General features: G+C 39.5%; 1 pseudogene across 1 annotated transcript in view; it reads right to left on the reverse strand.

Annotated features, from left to right (window-relative positions):
• LOC122676802 overlaps positions 1-17,417 on the reverse strand; it is an 87,463-nt pseudogene extending 70,046 nt beyond the window's left edge. Inside the window, exons 1-2 of the transcript XR_006335643.1 lie at positions 17,287-17,417; positions 17,044-17,183 (exon numbers count right to left, since the gene is read on the reverse strand). The product of XR_006335643.1 is annotated as a sterol carrier protein 2-like (transcript). The remainder of the gene's footprint in view (positions 1-17,043; positions 17,184-17,286) is intronic.
• Positions 17,418-18,214: the final 797 nt, after the last annotated feature.

Genomic DNA, 18,214 nt, shown 5'->3' on the forward strand with positions numbered 1-18,214 from the left:
CTTAGTTTTTTCCCCATATGCTACTGTCTCCCTCTACTAGAAACTTAAGCAAAAACTACAAAAACTACACATCTCATCTGCTTATTTGTTGCTTGTGAATGAACTGCATTGATACCCCTAATCCTTTTTCCCTTTATGGTCTGACTTTGCAGATTCCTACCTTAAAAAAAGTAACGTATATTTCCCTCTCCCTTGATTCCAAGTTTTTCATATGACCTGCTTTGGTCAGGTTTCAAAATGCCTTGCATGTTGCAGATTGTGCTCTTATGCTTGTGCTGTGAACATGAAAAGGACATGCCAGAGCTGGCCTTCTGGTCCCAAGAGGAGGGTGAGACACACAGCCAAACAGGAGTGAAATGGAGCCTCCAACCACCCTACAGTCATATCAAGCCAGACAAAAAGGGCTGATCATGACTTAGATCCACTGATTCCCAGTCAATCTACAAACCTGCAAACTATAATAATAAGAAATCATTATTTAAAATCACTGAGTTTGGGAGTAGCTTATTATACAGCAATAACTAACTGATATAATTCTATTTTCCAGTGCCTAGAATAGTGCCTACAATATAATAAGAACTCAATTTTTAAATAAATTATTTGATTCAAAAGGGAATGGATAAGGAATAGTCAAAGAGGTAAGGAAAACAAGAAGTGTGAGATATCCCAGAGGCCAAGAGAAGAGAATGTTTTAAGAAAGAAGTGATCAAAGGGGACTAATGGTGCTGACGTCGATTAAAACAGGATTGAGAAATATTGATTTGATACGGCAATGTGGTTATCAGTGGTAGCCTTGAGAAAGGAGGGGAGCCAGATTGGAATGGACTGAGTTTTAAAATGCTAAGAAATAGCTACAAGGAAGAAAATTCCCATGGCTCCAAGCTGTCAGTCTCCTCTATGCCATCCTACCATTCTTCCTTGAAGATTTCTTTGCTTTCTGATTACTTGGTCTTGGTTATATATCCTGGGATATTTTTCCTACAAAGAATAGGAATGAGCATAACTATTTTCTTTCTTTTTTATTTATTTATTTTTAAACTTTCTTTCTTATCTCACAGCATACAACAAGGCACTGGTTCAGGGTCACACAATTAAAACAAAAAATAAAAGACAAAAACTCTAGCTGCTCTACTCCGTGTTTTAAGCTGGCAACGGCAGGCCAATCACTGATCATCAGTCAGAAAACTGGGATGTTTACCTAAAAAATAAAAATCAACCATGAAATTTAAATATCATAAAGCACTATAGATTGACAGATGATGAGGAACTCCTGTTGGATTCAAGCGCTGAGAATAAAATATGACTATATAAATCTATTACCAAGAGCAAGCCTCAAGTCTCGTTACCATATTCAGAACTGATAAGCCACAATTGATAGTCCATGTTAAAGGAGAAAAGATTTAAGTTATTTTTTCTATTTCAATGTTATTTCGGAACATTCTAGGTACTTCCCATATGATGTCATTTGTTATGAATACAACTAAATTCTACCACACTATTTCTTCAACTTAATTGAAAAACATTTCACTTTTATACAAACTAGCATCCTCCACAGTTTCTTAATAAATACATATTGCTTTTCACACATGTATATAACTATCAATAAGCCTTCAACATACTGAATTTTTCGATATGCTCTTTTCCAGCACACCCAAATATCTGAGAAGCAAGTGGGTGGGTAGAAAGTCCACACTTTTTGTTCAGGATGTCAAGATGTTTATCAAGTGGACTGGTCCTATCTGAAAACTAAGAGAGTGGGGGAAACAAATTGTAATAGGTACTCGACATGATAGGTATCTTTTTTAAGCTTATTCGAAGTCAGGAGTAAGCTAAAAGTACACAATGTGAATACAATCAGTCAGAAAATGCTTTCCAGGGAAACATAAGAAGGAAAAATAATCAAGTGCCTAAAGAGGTGTTAATTCTCTCAGGAAACATGTATAAAGAATCCTGTTATGTGACAATAACTACTCAAGGCATTGGGGATAAAATGGTGAACAAAACAGATAAAGTCCCTGCTCATCTAGTATTTATATTTGAGGGAGGAAGGGATTAAAAAGTAATGAGGACAAAAATTAAAATGTAAATAGTAATGCTACAAATATAACAAATAAATTCAAATAAAGGGATAAAAGACAAGGTAGGAAGTGTTATTTTATAGAAAATAGTCTAGGGAGATCACATTAGTAAAGTGACATTTCAGCAGGGATGTGAAGGAGCAGGAGTAAGTCATTTGGATAACTTTGGGAGAGGAGCATTCTAGGCAGACAGAAAAGCAAGAGCAAAGTCCCTAAGGCAGGAGCAGTCTTGGGTATTTGAAATAAAAGAGTGAATTAGGATTAGGATAAAGTGATACTCCAAGTGCAATCACATCTGTTTCCATGGTTCTAGAATAGAGAAACACAGCTCTTACTGCAAATATTCTACAAAGGGGAGGCTGTTTCTTGCTAGTTTACCTACTAGACTGAGAACACTTTGACCACAGGAACTCTTCTTCATCTACCTCTGAATATGTATCCAAAATCTAGCATATAGCCTGCTAAACATTACAAAAGTAATTGGTGAATGGAAGAGAGATTTATTTTTCTGGCCCACAAAGGGGTTCTAAAGGGAATAGTAGGCACATGAAAAGATGTTGAACATTACTATTGACGTGAACTAGTGATGTTCAACATCACTAATCGGTAAAGAAGTGCAAATCAAAGCCACAGTGAGGTACCACCTCACACTGGTCAGAATGGCCATCATTAAAATGTCTAAAAATAACAAATGTTGGAAAGGCTATGGAGAAAAGGAAACCCTCCTACACTGTTGGTAGGAATGTAAGTTGCTACAGCCATATGGAAAACAGTATGGAGATTCCTCAGAAAACTGGAAAATAGAATTACTGTATAAGCCAGCAATCTCACTCCTCAAAATATACTCAAACCTATAATTCACAAAGATACGTGCACCCCTGTGTTCATAGAAGCACTGTTCACAATAGCCAAAACATAGAAACAATCTAAATGTTCATCAACAGATAAATGGATAAAGAAGCTGTGGAAGATGTGGTGGATATATATATATAATGGGATACTATTCAGCCATAAAAATGAATGAAATAATGCCATTTGAAGCAACATGAATTCAACTAGAGGTTATCATACAAAGTGAAATAAGTCAGAAAGACAAATACCATATGATATCACTTATACATTGAACCTAAAATATGGCACAAATAAACCTATATACAGAGTAGAAACGGACTCACAGACATAGAGAACACATATGCAGTTGCCAAGGGGAAGGTGGAGAGTGAGCGGGGTGAGCTGGGTGTTTGGGATTGGTAGATGCAAACTATTATATTTAGAATGGATAAATAACAAAGTCCTAATGTTATAGCACAGGGAACTATATTCAGTATGCTGTGATAAACCATAATGGAAAAAAATATTTTAAAAAATGTGTATATGTATACAACTGAGTCACTTTGCTGCACAACAGACAGTGGCACAACACTGTAAATGAATCATACTTAAATGTTTAAAAACCTCAAAATAATTAAGAAAAAACAGGCTCACAAGAAGAAAATTGTTTAGTTAAATACGAGAAGCAATTTGACAATCCAAACGATAAAGACAAAATGAGCTGGAAAATGAGTGCTGTGTAATCTGTGAACACAGAAATCTTTAAAATAAGTATATAGAATTAAGTATTTGGATTCCCATAGGTAGAATTTTTTTTTAAAAAAAAGAAATCCAAGCAAAAACATCTTAAAGTACAGAAAATGTTCATATCTAAGTTAAGAAGAAGGATGAATGAAAACAAAGATACACAATGCACGCTTCTAGTCAAGATGGACTACAGAAGAAAGATTTACCCTTCTAACTTTTAAAAAAAAATTTATTTATTTTTAGCTGTGCTGGATCCTCATTGCTGCACATGGGCTTTCTCTAGTTGTGAGAAGCAGGGGCTACTCTCCAGTTGTGGTGTGTAGACTTCTCACTGCAGTGGCCTCTCTTGTTGCAGAGCATGTGCTCTAGATTGTGTGGGCTTCAGTAGTTGTGGCGCATGGACTTAGTTGCCCCACCACATGTGGAATCTTCTCAGGGATTGAACCCCTGCCCCCTGCATTGGCAGGCAGATTCTTTAACCACTAGACTACCCTTCTATCTAAAATAGCCAAAAACCTGGACAAACTATACAAAGCAACTGTTTTCAGACAATGTACAACATAAAACTTAGTACAGGGATCTCTGAAAGAACTCACAGAGAAGAGTAATGGATAGAAGAGAGCTCTCTGATAATCTGAAGAGAGTTCCCCTTGAGTTTTCAATGAGTCTAATCAACACAAGAATATAAGAAAACTACTGAGACCAGGGAAAGAGTCACTGGAAAGGAGCAGGCAGAATAATTCCCAATGTTCCCACAGTGCCAGGAGTAATTTTTATTCTCAAAACCACAATGGTAAGACCTCTTAACACAAAGGGCATCAGTGAAATCCTGAGGTTACTGCTTCAGTAGCAGGGTCAGTTTAGCCTTGGAATAATAAAGTCCATTCCATTGAAGCTTAAAAGCTTCAAATGGATTAAAGATTTGGATTCAAATCTCAAATGGATTAAACCATTTCTAAAAAACAACTATCCTAAAAAAAACTCCTAAAGTCAATGGAACATAAAAATTCAACAACCAACAAAGTAAAATTTACAATGTCTAGCATTCAAGCACAAATTACATGTGCATGTGTGTGTGCTCAGTCATGTCTAGCTCTTTGCAACCCCATGGACTGTAGCCCACCAGGCTCCTCTGTCCATGGGATTTCCCAGGCAAGAATACTGGAGTGGGTTGCCATTTCCTCCTCCAGGGGCTCTTCCTGACTCAGGGATCGAATCCACATCTCTTTTGTCTCCTGCACTGGCAGGCAGGTCTTTTACCACTAGCACCACCTGGGTTACACACATGCAATGAAACGGAAAAGTACAACTTGCTAAGAGTGGATTAATCAGTCAACAGAAAAGATACATATAACAGAATTAGCAGATGAGAACTTTAAAACCATTACTATGAATATTCCATTTGTTCAAAAAGGTAGAAGAAAGCATGAACATAACAAACAAAAATATGGAATGTATTTAAAAACTGACCCACATGAAATTTTAGAGATAAAATATACATTGTCTGAAATGAAAAGTAAACTCAGTGGAATTAATATAAAATTAGACAATGCAACATAGTTTAATAAACTTGAAGAAGCAGTAAATTAAAACATAAGGAGCGGGAGAAATCTCAAAATAAAAAAATAAACAAAATTACTGAACTGAGGAGCAACAATAAAGTTTAGTGTATATGCAATGTGGATATGCAATAAAAGGAGAAGACAGAGAGAAACAAAATTAAGGAAAAAAATATTTTAAGGTTTAATGGATGAAAAATGTTTAAATCTGATGAAAACTATATAATGCATATATCCAAGAACCTCAACAAACCTGAAGCATACAAAATATGATAAAACTACACCAAGGTACATCATAATAAAATTGCCTCAAACCAGTGACAAAGGAAAACCTTAAAAGTAACCAAGGGAAAATACACATTAAATATACAGGAACAAAAAATAAGAATGACAGCATACTTTAAAACAAAAGCAATGAAAACCAAAAGTGCAGTGAACCAACATCCTCAAAGTACTTCCAAAAAAAAAAAAAAAGTGAAGCAAAAATGGAATTCTGTGCTCAGCAAATATATCTTCCAAAAAATAAGGTAAAGACCTATTAGAACATACAAAACCTGAGAGAATTTAGCAGCAGCAGACCAGCACTGTATGAAATGTTAGTGGAGGGGGTGGTCCTAAGATGGCGGAGGAATAGGACAGGGAGACCACTTTCTCCCCCACAAATTCATCGAAAGAACATTTGAACACTGGGAAAATTCCACAAAACAACTTCTGAACAGTGGCAGAGGTCACCAGGCAACCAGAAAGGCAGCCCATTGTCTTCGAAAGCAGATGTTTCATCATCAGTGCTGTATGGATGGAGAAGTTTTGAGGCTACTGTAAGAATAAGACTGAAAATCAGAGGCAGGAAGCTTAAGTCCAAAACCTGAGAACACCAGGGAACTCCTGACTCCAGGGAACATTAACTGATAAGAGCTCATCCAAAAGCCTCCTTACCTACACTGAAACCAGGCTCCACCCAAGAGCCAACAAGCTCCAGAGCAAGACACACCACGCAAATTCTCCAGCAATGCAGGAACATAGCCTTGAGCTTTAATATACAGGCTGCCCAAAGTCACACCAAACCCAAAGACATCTCAAAACTCACTACCGGACACTTCATTGCACTCCAGAGAGAAGAAATCCAGCTCCACCCACCAGAACACCAACGCAAGCTTCCCTACCCAGGAAACCTTGACAAGCTACTCATCCAATCCTACCCACAGGGAGGAACCTCCACAATAAAGACGAACCGCAAACTAACAGAAAGGCCATCCCAAACACAGCAATCTAAACAAGATGAAAAGGCAGAAAAACACTCAGCAGGTAAAGGAACATGATAAATGCCCACCAAACCAAACAAAAGAGGAGATGAGGAGTCTACCTGAAAAAGAATTCGGAATAATGATAGCAAAAATGATCCAAAATCTTGAAAACAAAATGGAGTTACAGATAAATAGACTGGAGACAAGGATTGAGAAGATGCAAGAAAAGTTTAACAAGGACCTAGAAGAAATAAAAAAGAGTCAATCAATAATGAATAATGCAATAAATGAGATCAAAAACACTCTGGAGGGAACCAACAGGAGAATAACTGAGGCAGAAGAGAGGATAATTGAGGTAAAAGATAGAATGGTGGAAATAAATGAAGCAGAGAGGAAAAAACAAAAAAGAATTAAATGAGGACAACCTCAGAGACCTCTGGGACAACATCAAACATTCAAATCATAGGAGTCCCAGAAGAAGAAGATAAAAAGAAGGGCCAGTGCAGGTTGGCTGCATGAGACAAGTGCACTGGGATGACCCAGAGGGATGGGATGGGGAGGGAGGTGGGACGGGGGTTCAGGATGGGGAACACATGTAAATCCATGGCTGATTCATGTCAATGTATGGCAAAAACCACTACAATATTGTAAAGTAATTAGCCTCCAACTAATAAAAGTAACTGAAAAAAAAAAGAAAGAAAATACTTGAGGAGATAATAGTTGAAAACTTCCCTAAAATGGGGAAGGAAATAGTCACCCAAGTCCAAGAAACCCAGAGAGTCCCAAACAGGATAAATCCAAGGTGAAACACCCCAAGCCACCTATTAATCAAATTAACAAAGATCAAACACAAAGAACAAATATTAAAAGCAGCAAGGGGAAAACAAATAAAATAACACACAAGGGGAAAACAAATAAAATAACACACAACGGGATTCCCATAAGGATAAAGGCTGATCTTTCAATAGAAACTCTTCAGGTCAGAAGGAAGTGGCAGGGCATACTTATGAAAGAGAAAAACCTACAACCCAGATTACTGTACCCAGCAAGGATCTCAGTCAAATATGAAAGAGAAATAAAAAGCTTTACAGACAAGCAAAAGCTGAGAGAATTCAGCACCACCAAACCAGCTCTCCAACAAACGCTAAAGGATCATCTCTAAACAGGAAACACAGAAAAGGTATATAAACTTGAACCCAGAACAACAAAGTAAATGGCAACGGGATCATACTTATCAATAATTACCTTAAATGTAAATGGGTTGAATGCCCCAACCAAAAGAAAAGACTGGCTGAATGGACATAAAAAGGAGACCCTTATATACGCTGTCTACAAGAGACCCACCTCAAAACGAGGGACACATACAGACTGAAAGTGAAGGGCTGGAAAAAGATATTTCATGCAAATGGAGACCAAAAGAAAGCAGGAGTAGCAATATTCATATCAGATAAAATAGATTTTGAAATAAAGGCCATGAAAAGAGACAAGGAAGGACATTACATAATGATCAAGGGATCACTCCAACAAGAAAATATAACAATTATAAATATATATGCACCCAACATAGGAGCACCACAATATGTAAGGCAAATGCTAACAAGTATGAAAGGGGAAATTAATAATAACACAATAATAGTGGGAGACTTTAAAACACCAATACAATATACTAATGCATATATATGGAATTTAGAAAGATAGTAATGAACACCCTATACACGAGACACAAAAGAGACACATAAGTAAAGAACAGACTTTTGGACTCTGTGGGAGAAGGCAAGGGTGGGATGATTTGAGAGAAGAGCATTGAAACATGTATATTACCATATGTGAAATGGATCACCAGTCCAGGTTCGATGCATGAGACAATTCGATGCACTGGGACAACCCTGAGGGAAGGATGGGGAGGGAGGTGGGAGGGGGGTTCAGGATGGGGGACACATGTACACCCGTGGCTGATTCGTGTCAATGTATAGCCAAAGCCACTACAGTATTGTAAAGTAATTAGACTTCAATTAAAATAAATAAATTACTTTTTTTTAAAAAGAGAAGATTTAAAAACCAAAAGATAAACGTTGAATGAATACTGTCCACCCAGAGAATCAACATCAGCTAATCAAATCTCACGAACCTTCCTTTTGGGGGACAAAGATGCTCTAATTCCCTGAATAGTAACATATAAACACTGAGCTGCACAATGGAGTTGAAATGAAATCTAATTTATGAACACTGAGTGCGCTAGGTATTTGTGGAGGCATGGAAGGTCTAATAAAAAGCCATAATGACCCTTTGGGGATTGCCTGATATCAAGCTGGCAGAAATAGGAGGAAGTGGAAGACTTTCCAGGAGGAGGACTATACCTAAACAATTTCATGGGACCACAGAGCTTCCAAGGTCTCCATGTGTGGGAAGTCTGTATGTCCCTTAAATAACTCATACTTAAGCTTAAACTGCTTGGCCCTGAAAATAAAACATCTCCTTTGATTAAGATGTCTGCTCCACAGTCATGACAGAACACACAATAAACTACCATATTCACGGATCTAAATGTTCTATATCACCTGCTTCCTTTGCCAAGTCAGGGGAGTCTCTTGCATTCTCAACTCCAGGCTTTGTGAATTAGAATATAGACGGAGCTAATACATAGAAACACATATAGTTAATTTTCTCACAACAGAGAGTTAGACTTCCTCACAACCATAACAATTCATTTGTCTATTCATTTAAACAAAAACATACTGAGCACTTATCAGTGTTTCTGGACTCTGATAATAAATAATAAGCAGTTCATATCCTTGGGGAGCTTATGATCTACTGGAAAACAGGCATTTACGCCACAGTGTCTTAAGTACAGAATGATTTGGGAGTGACAATTACTCAGCTCTAGGGGACTAGAAAGGCTTTCCAGAGGCACTGACATTTAAATTAAGTCTTTAAGAATGAGTAGGAGTTAGCCAAGCGAACCAAAAGGGAAAGTCTAGAACAAAGGCTGAGAAATGATAGACTATGACAATTCAATATGCAAACAATTTTATATTGCAGAGGCTGAAACACATGGTTGGAAATGGCAAGTGATAAGGACAGAAAGGTTACTTAGGACCAAATGATTATTATTTCTAACATTTATTGGGCACTTACTGTGCTACCCATCATACTAAGACCTCACATATATAAACATGTTTAATCTTCACAACAACCCTAAGAGGTAGGTACTATTCTTAGCACCATTTTAAGATGAGTAAACTAGAGATTAAGTCCTTGCCCAAGGACACACAGTGAATAATTAGCAGAGTTGAGACTTCAATCTGGTTCTAGAGCCAACTCACAAGTGACCTTAGATGCCCTTCGATGACACCTGGGCTTTAACTCGAACACAATGGATTTTTTTTTTTTTTAAAGACTGAAATAAAACAATGAGATACACTGCAACACCAAACGCTGATAGGATATGGAGCAACAGGAACTCTCACTCGTTGCTCTTGGAAAACAAAATGGTACAGCCATTGTGGAAGACAGTTTGGCATCCTCTTAACAAATGATTCAGCAGTTCTGCTCCTTGGTATTTACCAAATGAGTTAGAAACTTACATTCACACAAAAACCTCACGCGGATGTTTGTAGTAGCTTTATATATAATTGCCAAACTTGGAAGCAGCTAAAGTGTGTTTAGTAGATAAAAGGATAAAAACTGTAGTAAAACCATACAATGTAATATTATATAGCACTAAAAAGATATGAACTACCAAACTGATAGCTTACGGTGAACGATGTCAGATTCGTGATCTCTGAAGAAGATTTAGCTTTGGGACCAGGGACCAGGTTTGATCACTCAAGAGCTTTTGTGTAGCAGAGTTTTATTCAAGTGAAAAAAGGGACAGAGAAAGCTTCTGACACAGACATCAGAAGGGGGATGGAGAGTACCCTACCTTGCTGGTGTTAGCAAGGGAGTTATATACTTTTTTTAATTGGTTATTACAATGAATGAAAATAATGTCTCAAGGTTGCAAAAATTTTACCAGACCCATTCCCACAATTTACATTTTAGGGTAACAGGATTAGAACTTAACAGTAGAAAGATCCTACCAGACCCACTCCCATAATATACATTCTAAAATATCAGGATTAGTCAGAAGGTTTTCAGGAAGGAGAAACTGTCCTCAAGCAGGGTACAGTGTCATTATATAATCCCTAGTACAGAGTTTAAACTGAGTTGTTTGTTGTGTAATCATCAGTTTGAGGCTTAAAGAAAAAAAAAAAAAAAAACGTTTCATGTGACTAAGACTAAGGAATACAGAGGGGGAAAAAAAAAAAAAAGTTTGTCCTTTCCTCCTCTTTGAGAATTCCAGACTCCTATCTTCTCCTTCAGAGTCCCAGACCCCTTTCTCCTTCTCGGCGACCCCAGACTTCTTATCAACCTGCCTAGGAATTGACTCTCTCAAAACCACAGAAAAACATGGAGGAATTTTAAATGTATATTACTAAAGGAATAAGCCAATCTTTAAAAGGCTATGTACTATTTTACTCCAACTACATGACATTCTGGAAAAGGCAAAACTATGGAGACAGTTAAAAAAAATTGTTTTGTAGTTGTCAGGGGCTGAGGGAAGGAAAGGATGAAGAGGCAGAGCACAGAGGACTTTCTGGTCAGTGAAACTACTCTGTATGAAAATATAATGTATATATGTCATCATATATTTGTCCAAATCCATAGACTATACAACATCAAGAGTGAACCCTAATGTAAACTATGGATTTGGTGTGATAATGATGTTATCAGTGCAAGTTCATTGACTGTAACATATGTGCCACTCTGAGGCAGATAGTGGACAAGGTTGTGCCTGTTGGTGGAAGGGGGGAGGGAGGACAGAGCATGTGGGAACTCTGTACTTTATGCTCAGTTTTTCTATGAACATAAAACTGCTTTGAAAAATAAAGCCCTATTTTAAGAAGAGATGGACTTCCCTGCTGGCTCAGAGGTTAAAGCGTCTGCCTGCAATGCGGGAGACCCAGGTTCGATCCCTTGGAAGATCCCCTGGAGAAGGAAATGGCAACCCACTCCAGTATTCTTGCCTGGAGAAACCCATGGAGGGAGGAGCCTGATAGGCTACAATCCACCGAGTCCCAAAGAGTCAGACACGACTGAGCTAGTCCACTTTCACTTTCACTTTAAGAAGAGACAGAGACTGGGCTGAGAAGACTTGCAGGTTAGATGGTTCAGTTCAGTTCAGTTCAGTTCAGACCAGTAGCTCAGTCGTGTCTGACTCTTTGTGACCCCATGAACTGCAGCATGCCAGGCCTCCCTGTCCATCACCAACTCCCGGAGTTTATTCAAACTCGTGTCCATCAAGTCGGTGATGCCATCCAGCCATCTCATCCTCTGTTGTCCCCTTCTCCTCCTGCCCTCAATGCCTCCTAGCATCAGGGTCTTTTCCAATGAGTCAACTCTTCGCATGAGGTGGCCAAAGTATTGGAGTTCCAACTTCAGCATCAGTCCTTCCAATGAACACTCAGGACTGATCTCCTTTAGGATGGACTGGTTGGATCTCCTTGCAGTTCAAGGGACTCTCAAGAGTCTTCTCCAACACCACAGTTCAAAAGCAACAATTTTTTGCACTCAGCTTTCTTTACAGTCCAACTCTCACATCCATACATGACCACTGGAAAAACAAAGGTCCACTTGACTAGATGGACCTTTGTTGGCAGGTTAGATGGTTAGATCATTCTAAGTGCAATGTTGCAAAATGAATGAATGGAGCAAGACTAGAGGCAGTTCAGTTCAGTTCAGTCACTCAGTCGTGTGCAACACTTTGCGACTCCATGGACTGCAGCATGCCAGGCTTCCCTGTCCATCACCAACTCCCGGAGTTTACTCAAACTCATGCATCCATCAGGTCAGTGATACCATCCAACCATCTCATCCCCTGTCTTCCCCTTCTCCTCCTGCCTTCAATCTTTCCCAGCATCAGAGTCTTTTCTAATGAGTCAGTTCTTCGCATCAGGTTGCCAAAGTGTTGGAGTTTCAGCTTCAGCATCAATCCTTCCAATGAATATTCAGGACTGATTTTCTTTAGGATAGACTGGTTGGATCTCCTTGCAGTCCAAGGGACTCTCAAGAGTCTTCTCCAACAACACAGTTCAAAAGCATCAATTCTTTAGCATTCAGCTTTGTTTATAGTCCAACTTTCACATCCATACATGACTAATGGAAAAACCAAAGTTTTCACTAGATGGACCTTTGTTGACAAAGTAATATCTCTGCTTTTTAATATGCTGTCTAGGTTGGTCATAACTTTTCTTCCAAGGAGCAAGAATCTTTTAATTTCATGGCTGCAGTCTCCACCTGCAGTGATTTTGAAGCCCCCCAAAATAAAGTCTCTCACTATTTCCATTGTTTCCCCATCTATTTGCCATGAACTGATGGGACCAGATGCCACAATCTTGATTTTCTGAATGTTGAGTTTTAAGCCAACTTTTTCACTGTCCTCTTTCACTTTCATCAAGAGGCTCTTTAGTTCTTCTTCACTGTCTGCCATAAGGGTGGTGTCATCTGCATATCTGAGGTTATTGATATTTCTCCTGGAAATCTTGATTCTAGATTGTGCTTCATCCAGCCCAGCATTTCTCATGATGTACTCTGCACATGTGAAATAAGCAGGGTGACAATATACAGCCTTGACGTACTCCTTTCCCAATTTGGAATCAGTCTGTTGTTCCATGTCCAGTTCTAATTGTTGCTTCTTGACCTGCACACAGATTTCTCAGGAGGCAGGTAATATGGTCTGGTATTCCCATCTCTTGAAGAATTTTCCATAGTTTGTTGTGATCTACACAATCAAAGGCTTTGGCTTTGTCATTAAAGCAGATTTAGATGTTTTTCTGGAACTCTCTTGCTTATCTGATGATCCAACGGATGTTGGCAATTTGATCTCTGGTTCCTCTGCCTTTTCTAAATCCAGCTTGTACATCTGGAAGTTCTTAATTCATGTACTGTTGAAGCCTAGCTTGAAGGATTTTGAGCATTGCCTTGCTAGCATGTGAAATGAGCACAACTGTGTGGTAGTTTGAACATTCTTTGGCTTGCCCTTCTTTGAGATTGGAGTGAAAACTAACCTTTTCCAGTCCTGTGGCCATTGGTGAGTTTTCCAAATTTGCTGACATACTGAGTACTGCACTTTAACAGCATCACCTTTTAGGATTTGAAATAGCTCAGCTGGAATTCCATCACCTCCACTAGCATTATTGGTAGTAATGCTTCCTAAGGCCCACTTTACTTCACACTTCAGGATGTCTGGCTCTAGGTGAGTGACCACACTATCGTGGTTATCTGGATCATTAAGACCTTTTTTTTTAATATAAACAATATTTAATGAATTTCAAATACAAAAAATACAGACACGTTACAAAACTAAGTTAAAATAAAAGCCTATAAAAGTGTTAATCACACTCTACCATTTTAATATCATTAACAGATAAAAGTATTTGAATTAATAATGAAAAGTAAAGTAAAAAAGAAGTATTTTATTTTGGAAAGAAAAATTCTATCTCCTTTAAATAATCCTACCTCTTTTTATAACTTTGAGGCCTTCTTTGAGGTCAAGGACTGTAAAAAACTGAGAGTGAGTCTGGTTCAAAAGAAAGCATTTGTTTTGTTTTCATTTCTTCCTTTTAGTTTCATTCCACATAAATGAAGAACCTAATGCTGTTAATTTTAATGTTGTCATGTTTCTCTTATACTTGAGTGATCCAAGGTAGTAGCTGATTGCACTTCCACAGAGGGGCCTATCCAGCAAGACTTGTAGACTCTAGGGCTTCGCTTTTTGCATAAAATAAATACTGGGTCTTTGAATTTGATCCCAAAATGATTCAGGCTTCAGATTTTTCAATACTTGAAATAATAGTAGTTTACTAATGTAATTACTAATATTTCAGTATTTAGAAGTAGCTTTTATACCAAAACATCAGAATATCAAAAACTAGTACTAGAATCACTAATACAAATGCTGGGACATTCTGATGCACCCAGAAAAGTAAATCTTTCACTTCCATCTAAGTTATTGCGTTATTGCTATTGTTGTTCAGTCGCCAAGTCATGTCCAGTTCTTTGTGACCCCATGGACTGCAGCACACCAGGCTTCTTTGTCGCTCCATCCCCAGGAGTTTGCCCAAGTTCATGGACTTTGAACTGGTGATGCCATCCAAACTCATCCACTGTCACCCTCTTCTCTTTCTGCCTTCAACATTTCCCAGCATCAGGCTCTTTTCCAATGAGCCAGCTGTTCATATCAGGTGGTCAAAGTATTGGAGCTTCAGCTTCAGCATTAGTCCTTCCAAAGAGTATTCAGGGTTGATTTCTTTTAAGGTTGACTGGTCCGATCTCCTTGCTGTCCAAGGGACTCTCAAGAGTCTTCTCTAGCACCACAGTTCGAAAGCATCAGTTCTTTGGCGCTCTGCCTTCTTTACTGTCCTGCTCTCACATCCATACATGACTACTGAGAAGACCATAGCCTTGACTTCACGGACCTTTGTTGGCAAAGTGATGTTTTTGCTTTTTAACTCAATGTCTACGTTTGTCATAGCTTCCTTGCCAAGAAGCAAACATCTTCTAATTTCATGGCTGCTGTCACTACCAAGGTGATTTTAGAGCCCAAGAGGAAATCTGTCACTGCTTCCACCTTTTTCTCTTCTATTTGCCATGAAATGATGGAACCAGTTTTCATTCCAATCCCAAAGAAAGGCAATGCTAAAGAATGTTCAAACTACTGCAAAGTTGCACTCATCTCACACACTAGCAAAGTAATGCTCAAAATTCTCCAATCCAGGCTTCAGCAATATGTGAATAGAGAACTTCCAGATGTTCAAGCTGGATTTAGAAAAGGTAGGAACCATAGATCAAATTGCTACATCTGTTAGATCATAGAAAAAGCAAGAGAGTTCCAGAAAAACATCTACTTCTGCTTTACTGACTATACCAAAGCCTTTGACTGTGTACATCACAACAAACTGTTGAAAATTCTTCAAGAGGTCAGAGAACCAGACCACCTTACCTGCCCTCTGAGAAATCTGTATGCAGGTCAAGAAGCAACAGTTAGAACTGGACATGGAACAACAGACTGGTTCTAAATTGGGAAAGGAGTATGTCAAGGCTGTATAATGTCACTTTATTTAACTTATATGCAGAGTACACCATGTGAAATGCTGGGTTGGTTGAAACACAAGCTGGAACCAAGATCGCTGGGAGAAATATCAATAACCTCAGATACGAAGATGATACCACCCTTATGGCAGAAAGCGAAAAAGAACTAAAGAGCCTCTTGATGAAAGTGAAAGAGGAGAGTGAAAAAGTTGGCTTAAAACTCAGCATTCAAAAAACAAAGATCATGGCATCCGGTCCTATCACTTCATGGTAAATAGATGGGGAAACAATGGAAACAGTGATAGACTTTATTTTCTTGGGCTTCAAAATCATTGCAGATGGTGACCACAGCCATGAAATTAAAAGATGGTTTTCCTTGGAAGAAGAGCTATGACCAACCTACACAGCATATAGAAAAGCAGAGACATTACTTTGCTGACAAAGGCCCATCTAGTCAAAGCTATGGTTTTTCCAATAGGCATGTGTGGATGTGAAAGTTGGACCATAAAGAAAGCTGAGCACCGACGAATTGAAGCTTTTGAACTGTGGTGTTGGAGAAGACTCTTGAGAGTCCCTTGGATAGCAAGGAGATCCAACTAGTCTATCCTCAAGGAAACCAGTTCTGAGTATTCATTGGAAGGACTGATGTTGAAGCCGAAACTCCAGTACTTTGGCCATCTGATGTCAAGAACTGACTCATTGGAAAAGACCCTGATGCTGGGAAAGATTGAAGGCAGGAGGAGAAGGGGACAAGAGAGGATGAGATGGTTGGGTGGTATCACCGACTCAATGGACATGAGTTTGAGTAAACTCCGGGAGTTGGTGTGGACAGGCAGGCCTGGCGTGCTGCAGTCCATGGGGTCACAAAGAGTCGGACACGACTGAACGGCTGAACTGAACTGAACTGAACTGATCCTGCCCTACTTTGGTCTCCAGAGAATCACGGAGGAACCTGACAGAGAAGAATAGCAGCTTCTGAGATCTCTGTACCAGTGGCTACTCTAGAGGCCAGGCTGAAGTGGAATGACAAGGCCTTGATTATTGCCTATAAACTGCATATGCTCAATGGTGGCACCATAAACTGGGGCTGACCTATTTAGCTTCTTACTCCCAGGTGAGTTAAAAATATTAATCTCCTGGTTAACAAATAATGAAAATCCTCCTAAACAGGGGGTTTGGGGACTTATAGGACCTGATATGAACCAACTACACACCAGAGTTCTTACTGCAAAGCGTAGTCTTTGTTTTCTACTCAGTAGCTTCATTTCAGACTGCTGCATGAGACTGTGAGCTCTCAGAGGCATGCACGCTGTGCACAAACAGAGGCCGGCGTGAGGAGACCAAGGAGCCACCAAGGTCCATACATTCACATGGCCCAACCCCAGAGTCCAGAGGCAGTGAAAGGCTTGGATTCTAGACTCGTCATGGGATGAACAAGCTTATGTGAGACTTTACTGGCCTCTGGTCCTGCTCCTGCAAACTGATACTCTGTATGTTGTTTCAGAACATCCCAACCCAGGGATCGGCTGGAAGGCATGGCTGTCTTCAGGGAGAAGCGCCTCCCCAGATTTGTTGGCGAGTGACCTCCATTTAACCTGAAGCAAGGGAGATGCACACCTTACAGAACAGGATCCAGAAGGAAGAAGTGCAGCACCTCTGACCTCATCACTTCACCTCTCTGGGTTCCAGTCTCCTCACAAGGACATGACGGATAGGGAATGACTGGCATGGTGCCCGGTACTAGGGTGCTGACTATGCCACCTACTGCTCCCTTTATTACTCCTCAGCCAGGCGAGCTCATCACTGGAGTCGGGTTTGCTTTGAAGCATACCTGTCTGTCCCTAATAGAACGATAAACTAAGGATAAAACAGACCCCTCTGGGCCTTTATAGCACTGGCACTCAAGCCTGACTTCTGCGTCTCGGTCATTAGGTGCTCACCAGAGATGGCAAGAGGCTGTAAGAACCACCCCACAACGGCCGTTTCTTCCTCAGTACAACAGAGATAATAAGGAAACCTTGGCTGTGGTTGAATAGACTCAGCTCTCTGCCAGTTACTCACTGTTTGCCTCAGCCTCCTCAACTACAATGAACCTGTTGTGAGGATTAAAAAATAATAATAAAATACCTGATGTTCCATAAACATGAGTTATTATTAAAGTACAGTGTTAAGAACCAGATGAAATCACTGCTGTGAAAAACCTTTTGTAAACTGTAGGGTGGCAGGCAAATCATTGATGGTGCATTAAATAGCTTTCAGAAGCCCTGAGAAGGGAACAATTAACTCAGATGGATAACGTGGAGGGTTAAGAAATGGACAGGTAACACTGGCTGAAGGATCAATAGGCACTGGAAGCAAAGAAGAGGAAGCCTGAAGTGAACAGCCTGAGCAAAAGTGAGCATGATGACGACACCTAGAAATAAAGTGGGGCTGATATGCGCATCAGCAGCCCCCTTCCAGTACCAAGGCAGGACAAGACACAGTCATGCTGTCACTCTTATTTTTGGCTGCATCGGGTCTTGGTTGGGGCATGAAGGATCTTCATTGTTGTGGCACACAGGTTCTGGAGTGGGCAGGTGTAAGTAGTTTCAGCGTGAGGGCTTAGTTGCTCTGCAGCATGTGGGAT

This window comes from Cervus elaphus, chromosome 20 (genome assembly GCF_910594005.1).
Source record: "Cervus elaphus chromosome 20, mCerEla1.1, whole genome shotgun sequence".
Taxonomy (NCBI): Eukaryota; Metazoa; Chordata; class Mammalia; order Artiodactyla; family Cervidae; genus Cervus; species Cervus elaphus.